This window comes from Trichosurus vulpecula, chromosome 1 (assembly GCF_011100635.1).
Source record: "Trichosurus vulpecula isolate mTriVul1 chromosome 1, mTriVul1.pri, whole genome shotgun sequence".
NCBI lineage: Eukaryota > Metazoa > Chordata > Mammalia > Diprotodontia > Phalangeridae > Trichosurus > Trichosurus vulpecula.
In genome coordinates, this window is record NC_050573.1 from 492,232,442 (window position 1) to 492,247,145 (window position 14,704).

Below are 14,704 nucleotides of genomic sequence, written 5' to 3' on the forward strand. Positions count from 1 at the left end.
TCTTCCCTGTTCACCCCCCCACACCTGAAATTACTTCAGGTGCATATTGCTCCCTATCCTCAATAGAAGGTTAAATTCCTTGAGAACAGGGGCTCTTTTCCTTTTTGACTTTCTATCCCAAATGCCAGGCCACAGTGCCTAGCTTATAAGCAGGCACTTAATAAAGGCAAGATGAATTTTTCTACCCATCTTTTAGCGAGATCGTTACTCCTTCAACCAATATGGATCACAACCCCTCCACATCTTATCATCTTGTATAAGTCTTCTCAATCTTTTAACCTAAAATTCCTCCACAGGAAAATCTACTTAATTGACCGCAGAACTTCTTTTTATTCTTTTAGTACCTCAAGGATAACCTAGACTTTGCATCTGTTGATTCTCATCACCACATTCCTGGTGCACTTCTAATCATATACTTTCTCAATAACATCTTTTATGACACTTCTTATATCTAGGTCATCCCAGGCAGAATATTTCATCCTGTTTACCCCCACTAATGTAGGTTTCCATTGCCCTTTGTGACGTCATTTGACTTTCAAAGGAAAATCAAGCTATCAATCTTTAAATACATATCAACTATTGAAAAAGTGCAAAAAAAACAAGTGTGCCATCCTCAAAGTTTCTACGGTATCTATCCAGGAAGCTCACACACACTTATACTTACACACACACACACACACACACACACACACACACACACACACCCCTTTAAAAAGGAAGGAAACAAATGCCTACTATGTGCCACTGTGTGCTAATCAAGGAAGAGGTATAAGAACATTTTTATATAGCACCTACTATGTGCCAGGTATTGTGCTAAGAACTTTACAAATATCATCTTATCTGATCCCCACAACAAGCCTAGGAAGTAAGTGCTGTTATTATCAGCATTTTACCATTGAGGAAACTGAGTTAGATAGAGAGGTTAAGTGCTTTGCTAAGTTAAGTCACACAGCTAGTAAGTGTCTGAGGCTCGATTTGGACTCCGGTGTTCTTCCAGGCCCAGTATTCTTACCAAGTGAGTTCTGTCCATCTAGGTAACTGATTCATATAATCTTACCTCTGAAATGAACCAGAAAGATCTATTCAGTAAGGACAATAACATACATTAGAGGAAAGAACACCCACAGTTAATAATCATAAAAGTGAATGTAAATGACATGAGTTCAGCCATAAAATAGAAGCAGATAGCAGAATGGATTAGAAACCAAAACCCAACAATATGTTGTTCAAAAGAGACACACCTGAAGCAGACACATGCAGAGTTAAAATAAGGAGATGGAACAGATTCAATTATGCTTCAGCTGAGGTGAAAAAAAGGCAGAGGTAACAATCATGATCTCAGACAAAGCAACAGCAAAAATAGACAATTCAAAGAGATAACCAGTGAAACTACATTTTGATAAAAGAAATCAGAGACAATGAAGTGATATCAAAAGTTTTTACAAGTTGTTCTGATAAAGGCCTCTTTTCTCAAATATATAGGGAACTGAATTAAGTTTATAAAAATAAGAGCCATTCCCCACATGACAAATTGTCGAGAGATATGAACTAACAGTTTTATTGACTGGAGAAATGCAAATTGAAACAACTGAGGTATCACCTCTCACCTATCAGAAATGACAAATGCTGGAGGGAATGAGGGAAAATTGGAAGGCTAACGAAATGTAAACCATTCTGGGGAACAATTTGAAACTATGCCCAAAGGGTTATAAAATCGTGCATACCCTTCTACCCAGCAATACTACTATTGGGTCTGTATCCCAAAAAGATCAAAGAAAAAAGAAAAAGACCAATACACACAAAAATATTTATAGCAACTCTTTTGATGATGGCAAAGCATTGGAAATTGGAGAGTTCCCCTTCAATTGGGGAATGGCTGAACAAGCTATAGCATATGGATTTTGATAGAGTACTATTGTGCTATAAGAAATGATAAGGAGGATGATTTCAGAAAAACATGGGAAGAGCTCCATGAACTGATACGCAGTGAAGTGAACAGAACCAAACGATCATCGTACCCAGGGACAAAAATATTGTAATGATCAACTGTGAAAGACTTAGCTACTCCAATTAATACAATGACCCAAGAAAATTCCAAAGGCCTCATGATTAAAAAATGCTATCCACCTCCAGAGAGAGAACTGATGAACTCTGAGTGCAAAATGGAAGTACAGTTTTCTCGCTTTTTTGTAATATGGCTAATATGGAAATATGTTTTGCATGATTTCACATGTACAATTAATATCACATTGCTTGCCTTCTCAGTTGGGTGAGGGAGAGGCGGGAGATTTTGAAACAAAATTTTCTTAAGGGCATTAAAAATAATAAATTTTTAAAAGGGAAAAAATAAATATACAGGTATATTACTTTCTAGTGACTACATTAACATCAATTACAAATAAAACTCAGGTAGCTGGAAGCCCTTTGTCTTCTTAAGTAGCTTAAACACCCCAATCTATCTTATTTCATATTTTACTCTAATATATAATTTTTCATTTTGGTGAATTATAAAGGATGTGCCTTTCAAAAACTCAACTGTAGATTCCAGGTCAGCCATACATAATATTTAGCTGAGGAGCAGCAGCAAGGGGGAGATAAGAATAAGCCTTAATTATTTAGGTGTGCTATGGTTTGGTTTTCTTTCAATACTCAGTTGGCAGTTCTTATGACAGCTACCCTCCCAATGTACTATATATCCAAAAACACCAAAAATTCAGCACCATCTTTCTGTTTTCTACGTAAAGAGCATTTTTATACACTGACCCACAGACGTAACATAGAGATCATTACACATCTTCCTCAAAGGAAAAAGAATAGTCTGCAAACTTTAGGCCAGTGAGCTTGATTTCAATTTCTAGAAAAATTCTGGAACACACTATTAAAGAAATAACTACTAAACATCTAGAAAGGGAAACTAATTAATAGTCAAAAAGAGGCAGCATGGCTTCATCAAGCACGGGTCATGACAGATGAAACTTACTTCATTTTTTCACAGGGTCATCAAGCTAGTAAATCAGGGGAGTGCTATAGACATAATCTGGTTACATTTTAGCAAAGTTCTTGATGGTATTTCATGTATCCCATGTTACTTCTCTGAAAAAGATGGAGATATGTGGCCTAGGCAGCATGGAAGTTACATGGAATGTGAGCTGGTTGAATGGCCAGACTCTAAAATTAGTAATTCCATGTCAAACTGGAAAGCAGCGCATGGCAAGGATGTAAGCTTGGCCTAGTGCTATGTAGCAGTTTTACAATGATTTGGATTCAGGCATAAATAGCAAACAGCAAATTTGGAACTGACACAAAGCTGGGAAGACAGCTAACACACTGGATAACAATTCCCCTACTAATGAAGGCAAGTCTTAGTAAGACAGGAAAGCTTCAAATGTGAGTACAGTGACAGAATGTACGTGTCATCTGGGAATAACTTAGCTCAGTTCAAATGAAATCAATTCAACAAAAATTTATCATAATACCTACTATGTGCAAGGCACTGTTCAGAGAGGCCGGTCACCGGGAGTGATGCCTTTTCTGCCAAAGAAACTCAAGAACACTACTAGCCTGGCCCTTCTCACTCCCAATTCCCTGGGCGCCCAGGAAGAATAATCAGTTCCTACCCCAGGTGGGATAAGGCAGTGAACTACAGAGGCATAGTGGAAAGAATGACACACCTGGAATTGGGGAGGTTCCAATTCAAGTTCCAATTTAGACATTTGTTAGCTTATGTGATCCTAGGCAATTTAGCTACTCTTAGCCTATGATGACAGGATAACGACAGCACCTACCTCACAGGGCTACTGTAAGGATCAAAGGAGAGTACATATGGAAAGGGCTTTGCAACAAGCTTAGATGGACAGGAAAGGCTGCAATCTGCAACAGCGAAGGTAATGTACACACTGACAAAACCACAAATCTTGAAACCATTAATAACATTACTGTTACAAAGAGTTTTTAAATGCATTATTTCATAGGATTTCACAGTAATTCTTTTGTGAGGTGGGTACTGACATTTTAGGTGAGGAAACCAAGACTCGTTTTAGCATGTCATAGGCTTACATAGGAAATATACATGCTAACAGTAAAAAAAATTATTAATAACCAAAAATAGTTAATAATTATTAAATTAAAATAAATAAATCATTAAAATTATGTTGTCTTTCAATACTATATTGTGTAAATAATACTAAGAATTTGCTGAATTTTGGAAGCCTTTGCCCCATGTCACACAGTCACTCCAAACTTCCAAAGTACAGTACTCCTTCCACTACATTAGGCTCAGACCTCTAAAGCTATGACTATGTGGCAAAATTTTTTTTTAAAAGATGTAACCTTGAATTTTCATTTGTTTTCTAAATTTGTATCCCCCCAAAATCAAAGCCAAAAGATATCGTTTTCATCCAGTGTGTTGAATGCTCTTTTCCAAATTCATTCTAACCATCTATACTCAGCCTCAGTTACGGGTAATTTTAAATAGGGTTTTCTGAAGCACAGAGAGTACTTATTTTAGCATGTCACAGGCTTATATAACATATATAGATGTTAACAGTAAAAAATTATTAATTATTAAATTAAAAAAAATCATTAAAATAATGTTGTCTTTTAATATTGTATTTTGAATAATAACAATTTGCTGAATTTTAGAAGCCTTTGAGCCTAGTTTTCTGTGTGTTCCAGTGTCTGTCACACCTTCTGCACAACCTCAATAGAATGGAATTTCTACACAGGCAGTGAATGGAACATGAGAAAACACTGAACAATAGCAAAAGGAAAACGCAGAATCTCAAAGAACTATTTTCAGCAGCTAACATCAAAGAAAAGTCCCAAACTTATTCCTGGTTGCACCAGCCATCTCTCAAAACCACAATCAGATATATGGGTATGTTCAGTCCCTCCTCTAGCTCCTAACAGTCCTCCATCACTCAGTTCTCTATCCACAATTAGCCATGTCTCTGGGGTCTTTAAGGCAAAAGTAACCTACACTCCTTAAAAATTATAGATCTGTTCACCTTTCAGCCCTAATTTCCACTAAATTCTTTCAAATGAGAGGCCCAGGGGGCAGAGCCAAGATGGCGGCTAGAAAGCAGGGACTAGCATGAGCTCCCCACCAAGTCCTTCCAAAAACCTATAAAAAATGGCTCTGAACCAATTCCAGAACTGCAGAACCCACAAAACAGCAGAGGAAAGCAGGGCTCCAGCCCAGGACAGCCTGGACGGTCTCTGGGTGAGGTCTATCCCGCACAGAGCTGGGAGCAGAGCAGAGCCCAGTGTGAGCGGCGCGGACCAACCAGACCAGGAGCCGGGCAGAGCGTGCCCTAGCACCCTGAATCAGTGAGCTGCAGCAGTTACCAGACTTCTCAACCCACAAACACCAAAGACAACAGAGAAGGTTAGTGGGAAAAGCTGCGGGAATGGAAGGAGTTCTCGGTTCAGCTACTGCCCAGGGGGCAGCAGAGATGGAGCACCTACAGAACTAAAGCTGCAGTTGCTTCTGGCCCCAGGCCCACCTGGTGGGAGGAATTAAGTGGTGGATCAGAGCAGGAGTGAAGAGCCTGCAGAAGATCTAAGCCCAGTCTGGGTTGGGGGTTCTTGGGGAAGGAGGAGTGCTGGTGTGGCAGAGCTGACACATCCCTCCAAGTTTGGAACATAGTTCTCTAAACTCTACAAGCAGTCATACCCCACTGAAAAACTCAAGGGTCAAGTTAGTTGGCTGGGAATATGGCTAGGCAGCAAAAGCACGCCCAGATTCAGTCTCAGACTTTGGATTCTTTTTTTGGTGACAAAGAAGACCAAAACATACAGACAGAAGAAGTTAACAAAGTCAAAGAGCCTACAACAAAAGCCTCCAAGAAAAACATGAACTGGTCTCAGGCCATGGAAGAGCTCAAAAAGGATTTGGAAAAGCAAGTTAGAGAAGGAAAGGAAAAATTGGGAAGAGAAATGAGAAGGACGCGAGAAAACCATGAAAAACAAGTCAATGATTTGCTAAAGGAGACTCAGAAAAATAATGAAAAATATACTGAAGAAAACAACACCCTAAAAAGTAGATTAACTCAAATGGCAAAAGAGCTCCAAAAAGCCAATGAGGAGAAGAATGCCTTGAAAGGCAGAATTACCCAAATGGAAAAGGAGGTCCAAAAGACCACTGAAGAAAATACTACCTTAAAAATTTGTTTGGAGCAAGTGGAAGCTAGTGACTTGATGAGAAATCAAGGTATTATAAAACAGAACCAAAGGAATGAAAAAATGGAAGACAATGTGAAATATCACACTGGAAAAACCACTGACCTGGAAAATAGATCCAGGAGAGAGAATTTAAAAATTATTGGACTACCTGAAAGCCATGATCAAAAAAAGAGCCTAGATATCATCTTTCAAGAAATTATCAAGGAGAACTGCCCTGATATTCTAGAGCCACAGGGCAAAGTAGAAATTGAAAGAATCCATCGATCGCCTCCTCAAATAGATCCCAAAAAGAAATCTCCTAGTAATATTGTCACCAAATTCCAGAGTTTCCAGGTCAAGCAGAAAATACTGCAAGCAGTCAGAAAGAAACAATTTGAGTACTGTGGAAACACAATCAGAATAACCTAGGATCTGGCAGCTTCTACATTAAGAGATCGAAGGGCTTGGAATACGATATTCTGGAGGTCAATGGAGCTAGGATTAAAACCAAGAATCATCTACCCACCAAAACTGAGTATCATGCTCCAAGGCAAAATATGGACTTTCAACAAAATAGAGGACTTTCAAGCTTTCTCAGTGAAAAGACCAGAGCTGAATAGAAAATTTGACTTTCTAACACAGGAATCAAGAGAAGCATGAAAAGGTAATCAAGAAAAAGAACAAGAAAAAGAAATTGCAAGGGACTTACTAAAGTTGAACTGTTTTGTTTACATTCCTACATGGAAAGATGATGTGTATGATTCATGAAACCTCAGTATTAGGGTAGCTGAAGGGAATATGCATATATATACATATATATATGTTTAAGTATATATATATATGTATAAGTGAATGTGTATGTATGTATATATGTATGTGTGTATATGTGTGTGTATATATATATAGAGAGAGAGAGAAAGAGCGGGCACAGGGTGAGTTGAAGATATCTAAAAGAAATAAAATCAAATTAAGGGATGAGAGAGGAATATATTGAGAGAGGGAGAAAAGGAGAGATAGAATGGGATAAATTATCTCACATAAAAGTGGCAAGAAAAAGCAGTTCTGTAGGAGGGGAAGAGAAGGCAGGGGAGGGGGAATGAGTGAATCTTGCTCTCATCAAATTTGACCTGAGGAGGGAATACCATACATACTCAATTGGGTATCTTACCCCACAGGAAAGAAGGAAGAAGATTAAAAAAAAGGGGGGATGATAGAAGGGAGGGCAGATGGGGGTGGAGGTAATCAAAAACAAACACTTTCGAAAGAGGACAGGGTCAAGGGAGAAAATTCAATAAAGGGGGATAGGTTAGGAAGGAGCAAAATATAGTTAGTCTTTCACAACATGAGTATTGTGGAAGGGTTATACATAATGATACACATGTGGCCTATGTTGAATTGCTTGCCTTCTTAGGCAGGGTGGGTGGGAAGGGAAGAGGGGAGAGAATTTGGAACTCAAAGTTTTAAAAACAGATGTTCAAAAAAAAAAAAAGTTTTTGCTTGCAACTAGAAAATAAAATACACAGGCAATGGGGCGTAGAAATTTATCTTACCCTACAAGAAAGGAAGGGAAAAGGAGATGGAAGGGGAGTAGGGTGACAGGAGGGAGGGCTGACTGGGGAACAGGGCAACCAGACTATACGCCATCTTGGAGTGGAGGGGAGGGTAGAAATGGGGAGAAAATTTGTAACTCAAACTCTTGTGAAAATCAATGCTGAAAAGTAAATATATTAAATAAAAAAAAAAGGAAAAAAAATGAGAGGCCAGAAGTTTACAGATATAAAATTTGTAGAGATTCTGAAGCCAAATTTGGAGGGTAGAAGAGAAATTTTTTTCTGTGTAATGTTCATAATGCAAAATTGGGAGTGGGGAAAATGAAACATATGTAAGCCTTTTAGGCTCCCTTTAAAGCCCAGATGTCAAACACAATGTCCAGGGCTGCATGCAACCCACAATACTCCCTAGTGAAGCTGGAACAACATTAAAATATAATTGGGAAATATTTTTAAAAAATAAAAACTAAAAATAGTCATAGATAATGGTCCATTTTAAAACTAAGTATATATGCAGCCTGCAGGGATCCTTATGTACAGATTAATGGCCCTCGTTTCTGCTTGAGTTTGACACGATTACTTTAAAGCATTGTACTACTTCAACAGATCTGATTTCATCCATATAAATACTCTACACCTCCGACCAAACAGATCTCAACCCATAAACACCTTAACCTAGGCAATTTTTGTCCTTTTCTTCCCATAAATCCTATCCAGGGTATATCCAACAATGCCAAAGACCTTTGTCTAAGTGAGGTAGTTTTTAACCTGGGGTTCATGAATTCATTGGGGTGTGTGTGTGTGTGTGTGTGTGTACATATATACATATACACACATATATATACATACACACACACATATATATCTGTACCTATGTATTTTAATAACACTACGGCATAGTCCCTTTTTCTGGTGAACAGAAACCCTAAGGCAAGCTCAGTGATGCCCTTGACAAAATCTATGCTTACAGCTTTTATCATTGCTTGCTCCATATTTACGCTGCTGATCACTTGCCCACTTTTATGTCAGTTACCCAAATCAATCACCATACGCCCCCAAGTCTTCATCCTCCATACTCTTATTTGCTCTTAGGCAAATTCCCAAATTTGACTTAGTTCCCAAAGTTACTTCCCATTTACCTACTTATTACACTTGCATAATTTTTACCTCTCCTTCCACTTTCCCATGCTCATAGCACCCAGGGACTTCCAACCATCCCATGGGGGGAAGAGTGAAGGGAAAGGGATGAGGAACCACTAGATTTGATGTCAGAGGACTTGGCTTTGAATCCCAGCTCCACTAATTATTCTGCATGTTCCTAACTTACTTCTCTCTCTGGATTTCACTTTCCTCATCTCTAAACTGAGGAAGTCGAACTAGATCTCTAAGGTCTGTTTCAGTTCTAAATCTAAATCCTAAGCACTGAAATCATTTGTTCCCTTTTGTATACATCCTTTTAAAAATAAAATCTTCCCAAACAAGGGGCAGCTGTCTTTTCTTTACCTCTCAGCCCACAGGGTCCATCCACAGGCCTGACACTCTCTGAGGGAAGAAATAGAACTCAATTGGGAAACGGCTTAACAAATTATGACATATGAATGTAATACTATTGTGCCATAAGAAATGACAAAAATGAGTTTCAGAGAAACCTGAGAAGACATATATGAACTGATGCAAAGAGAAGTAAAGCAGAACTAAGAGAACACATACAGTAAGAACACCGTAAAGAAAAATAATCTGGAAAGACAAAATAATAATGACCAACTACTACTCCTGAGGACCAATAATAAAGAATGTTACCCACTTCTGGACAAAGAGGTGAAAAACTTATGATGAAGAATGAGACACATTTTGGACATGGTCAATGTGAGAATTTGTTTCACTTAACTATGTATATACATTACAAAGGTTTTGTTTTTTCCCCAATGGGGCTAGGGTGATGGAAAGAAGAGAAAAATAAATATTCTTTTTTTAATTTTCAAAGAAAAAATTGCCTTGCCCTTGCAAGGCAGCATGCTTTTTAGGAATAGAGGTACTTGTCTTCTATGGAGATAATGAATCTTTAAAGATAATTAATCTGGAGAAACATGGGCTCAAATCCCAGCTATAACATGTGTTACCTTTGTGTCCATGGCCCACATATTTATATCATCAGTTTTGACAGAGTTGTAAGGAGGGAGGTTCTTTTAAAATGTTAGAGAACTAAAGAAACAAAGGGCCAAGCAGTGCCAAAGGCCCCTCTAATCATTCACTCATTGCTCCTTGCCTCACTCAAGTCTGTCCACTCAAGGTTAGAGACAGCAACTTAGAAGTCCTTTCCATCGTAGTTTCTTCCTTTTGCTCAGATCTCCTCTCATACCCACTTCCTCTCAAATCAAAAGGGATGGTGATCAGCTTCTTCACAGGCCTCTTCCTTCAGAGGACTCAGGGAGGGCTCTCAGAAACACCACTCACCTCGTCTTCAGGCTCACCCTTTCAAGGCACATTTACCTGCACCCATTTTCTTTGCTCTAATGCCAATTTTTAACATGCACTACTAGCAAGGACTCCCAAGCTCTCAGCCTCTATCAAAACCTGTAACCATTCTCTTATCACTCAGAAAATACCCACTCATCTATCTACACACACACAAACACTCACAGGCGCACACACACATCCCAACCACCATGCACCTCCTCTCCATACTCCTGTACTTACAATACATAAGCTGGCTTCCAAACACCTCACTGTCACACAGACCAAGCACTCTATACGTCCGGTGAACTAGTAACCATTTGCTCTCCTTTCCAACCACCCCCAAAATGGCAAGAATTAAGGGAAACATTGCACAAGGGGCAACACTTGCATCTGACTGCCCATCTCAGTACACACCCACCACCCCAGTATTCTGACCTCAGGACTTAGGCTCACTGGACAACAGAGCTAGAGTTGGAAGGGTTATCGAGACCATCTAGTCCAATCTATTATTTTACAGATAAGGAAACTGAGATCTAAGGACTTCAAATGACTTGCCCTGGCACTTTCCCAACAGACTGACTAGCCTCAGCTTCCTATCTCTCCCTGCTCTAGACACAGTACGGGCACACAATAAGTACTTACTGAGTGAATGATAACATCTTCAATCTTGCTGAAATTTTACTTAAAACATCAGGCACATAGCCAAACACATCTACCCTTGTTGTTGTTTGCCCTTCGTTCTAGAAGAGGACCACAACATCAGGGAGGTGATGCCATGACTTGCAAGTGAATTGGATTTAAGTGAGGAAAGGCCATGCAAAGTCACCAGCCTCACTTTCTCCTCTAAAGCCACGTGGGTCCAATGGCAAGATATAGATCAGGATGACCGTAGATGGCCTCAGATTCAGTGGGAGACCTTGGCCTTTTTAAGCTAATGTCTCTCCCAGGTGTCAGTTGAGGCAATGCCCATTTCAGTGATTAAGGCTGGGTAAGAAATGAGGCAAAGAAAGGCCTCTTTTACCTAACCCCCCCAAAAATAAAAAAATCAATCTGAGAGAACACCCTCAGGGTTTCTGGCCCTTGTAAATGGAAAAAATTAGTAGAGGAGATACATCAGTAAGAAAGGAAAAAAATAAAACTAATTTATGAGTCTAATGTTTAATCTTGTACATGTGCCCAAAGGTTAGTAGAGGGGAATATACTGAGTCTCTCTCCCGTCAAATCCATTCTCCACTGGGCTGCCAAAGTGATATTCTGAAAGCACAGGTCTGACCACATGACTTCCCAAACCACTGGCTCCCTAGCACCACTGGATCAGATACAAACCCCTCTATTTAAGGATCTGAAGTCCTTTCTAAGCTTGATCTGTTCTACTTTTGCAGACTCCCCCTGCAGCTGCCCCTGCCCAGGCTCCATGGTCCAGCCAAATTGTTCCCCCTCGTGGCTCCTCAAACATGACATTCCATCTAGTCTGTTTTGCACAAGCTGTCCCCCATTCACTCTCTCACCTCTCTACCTCTTGAATGAATGAATGAGCAGTTATTAAATGCTTACATGCTAAGTAATGAAGAAGCAAATTGAAGAAGCAAGACAATCTACTTTCAAAAAAAATTGGGCAAAACAACATACAAGTTCAGCTATAGGGCAGATCTAAAGACCCAGGAGTTTTAAAGGTTCAGAGGGAGGGAGGTAACAATACCCAGAGGTTCTTAGACTAAGACAGCAGGTCAGATGACAGTGAAAGTCTGCAAAGCATAAAGGTACAGGAGATAGTAAGACCTGGAAGAGGAGGCAGCAAGGCCCTGGTGATGTCCTCCATCTCACCCAAAGGATACAGTCGGTAACTCATCTCATGTAAGCCACGTGAGCAGCCAAACAGCCTAAACAGGTTCTGGGAGGCCCAAAAGGGCCTAAGCAAGGAGAGAAGGGCAGCCCTTAGGGTGATGGGCCTTGAAATCCCCAGCTCCTTTCAAAGCCTAGCTCAAATACCACCTCCTACAATAGGCCTTTTTTGACTCTTCCCCTTCCCCTCCCCAATCTACTTGCCAGCACCTCTTCCATTATTTAATTAGCTGGTATATAAGTAGTTTTATGTGGACTTGTTGCTGCCTTGGAAGCAGTAGCTGTTTCATTTTAGTTTCTGTACCCCCATGCTTGGCACACAGATGCATACTAAATGCTTACTGGCTGATATATAAAAGCAAATAAAATAATAGTTATGAGTGTTGTTTACATAGCTTAGATTCTGAATTCCCTCGGGACTAAAATAAAGATATGGGTCCAACATAAATAATGAAACTAGCAGACTTTAAAAAGTTGTTATTTATTATTAAAAGATGAAGTCAATTAACTAGTTTCAGATTTTGAGCCATAAAAAACCTTAAAGACCATCTAGTCCAGCATCAGTTAACAAATGAGGAAACTAAGGTGAGGGAAATGAAGAAATTTTACCCAACATCACAGGGGCAACAAGTAGGCCAGGATTCAAAACCAGGACTTGAGATTTCAGCTTCTGTTCTCTTTCCATCACCATCATCATCATCACCGTCATGCAGAGAGCACTGTAAGTCCCACAAAACGCTTTACCTGAGTTATCTCATTTGATCCTCATAACGATCCTGGGAGCCACTGCTATTTTACAGACAAAGAAACTGAGGCTTAGCGAGCTCGAGTGACTCGGTCAGCCAGTAAGTGCTGGAGGCAAGATTTAAACTCAATTCTTCCTGACTCCAAATACAATACTGTCCGCATAGCTGCCTACCATAGAGGTTCAAATAAATACAGTATGTACTTTTTCCTCATTTTGCCTTTAAAAAAATCTAGCTGCAGCCTGCTATTTATGTTATTTTCAATGTACACACATGTGCTTTTTCCCCTTTCCAAGAGATTTTATCTTAGGGCCATGTCCTATATTTAGGTCAAAAGATAATAATGGCATGGCCTACACTCTAGAGGACTGCCAGTTGGAACCAGGACCACCTGGCACCAAGTGACTCCTCTGACTACTTGCGGTGTAACCCTGGGCAAGTTACTGAACCTCTAAGTGCTGAGAAGGTGATAACCTGCACTGATAAAGGAAGTTCTTCACTCCGGGTTCTCTACCTGCACCAACGAAATCACGGCTCCAGTCCCCTATCTCTGTAATTTATACAAATATATGCGTGTGTGTGTGTGTATACACATATATACACACACACATATATTTATATACATATGTATATAAACATATTTCTAAAGATGTATAGACAGATACACACACACACACACATACACGTATATATGCATGCATGCATATATACATACATACATAGGGTTGTGAACACAGCACAAGACTTAAAAGATGAAAAATGCATCTAGATTCCAAAGCTTTTTAGATATGTGACCTTGCAACTCTCTTCTCCTGCCCTGTCTTTGCTGTAAAATGGGGATAACAATCACAATGCCTATCTTGTAAAAAATGAACCAATAAATAAATGCATGCTATTATTATAACATACATAAGAGTAACTATCCTTTAGGTTAACTGGGATAGAGTTCAGTCTGAATTAAGTTCAGAGTTTGGGTTTTCTTTTTTAAAGTAGTATTATTTTCAAGTGAAGTACGTACAATGACATGAATTAGGCTAAATGAAGTTGAGCTGACACCTTTTGGAACTTGCTTTTATGAACTGACATGTATAGATATATAGTTAACATAGATATTATTTGTATGCAAATATTTCTACACTGCTTGGCAAGGATGCTCTTTTAAATACGTTAGATATTCCTTTGAGAACTGTCTAATATTAATTTCTTCAGCAAACGGTTTTACAGTGTTGTCTATGAACTTTTTAGGCCCGTCCCCATTCTGAATTGAGTCAAAATCTAATGTTTTATTGTACCATAAACCTAAAGGCTCAAAGAAATATTTTAAAGGTACAGTATGGTACAAAGCCAACCATCACACGAACAGAAAGTCTAGTAAATTTCACACTTCTTAGAAAAGGAAGTACTAATGGGATGAAAGAGCCTTGAATTGTAGCTAAGATCATCGCCTTATTTTTATTTCTTTTTGTTATTTAAGCCAAACCTCCTTGTGATAAAGTAAAGGCTTCTTAGAAGTGGGACATATCAACAATCCTGTTACATATTTTTTGGATGAAGAAATAATATCTTTAATTTTCTCACAGCTTTTTCACCCTAAAAAATACTATTCCAGATGAGATTCCATTTATACTTTCTCAACACCGAACGTCCCTAAATTGATTTTTTTGATGAGTTGCTCAAATTAACTGCAGATCAAACTCATACGAATCAAATTTTCTCAATCTGGATCCAAAAAAATGCATGTCGCGATCTAGCATTCCTTAAGTCATAAAAAATGAACAACTTATTTATAAATTGCTTTTCAGACATACTCTAGCATGTGTGAGAGGGAGGGGGGACTAGCGACATTCATCCAGCCTGGACATCTAGCCTTCTCTACCAACCTCCAGAACATTCAGAACACCCACCCTCTGGACCATTCTTGAGGAAGTTAATCCATTCAGCTTTGAA

The 14,704-nt window shown here is 39.1% G+C and overlaps 1 protein-coding gene across 1 annotated transcript in view; it reads right to left on the reverse strand.

Annotated features, from left to right (window-relative positions):
* Nucleotides 1-14,704, reverse strand: part of FOCAD (focadhesin) — a 360,082-nt gene that overhangs the window by 333,887 nt on the left and 11,491 nt on the right. The window lies entirely within an intron of this gene.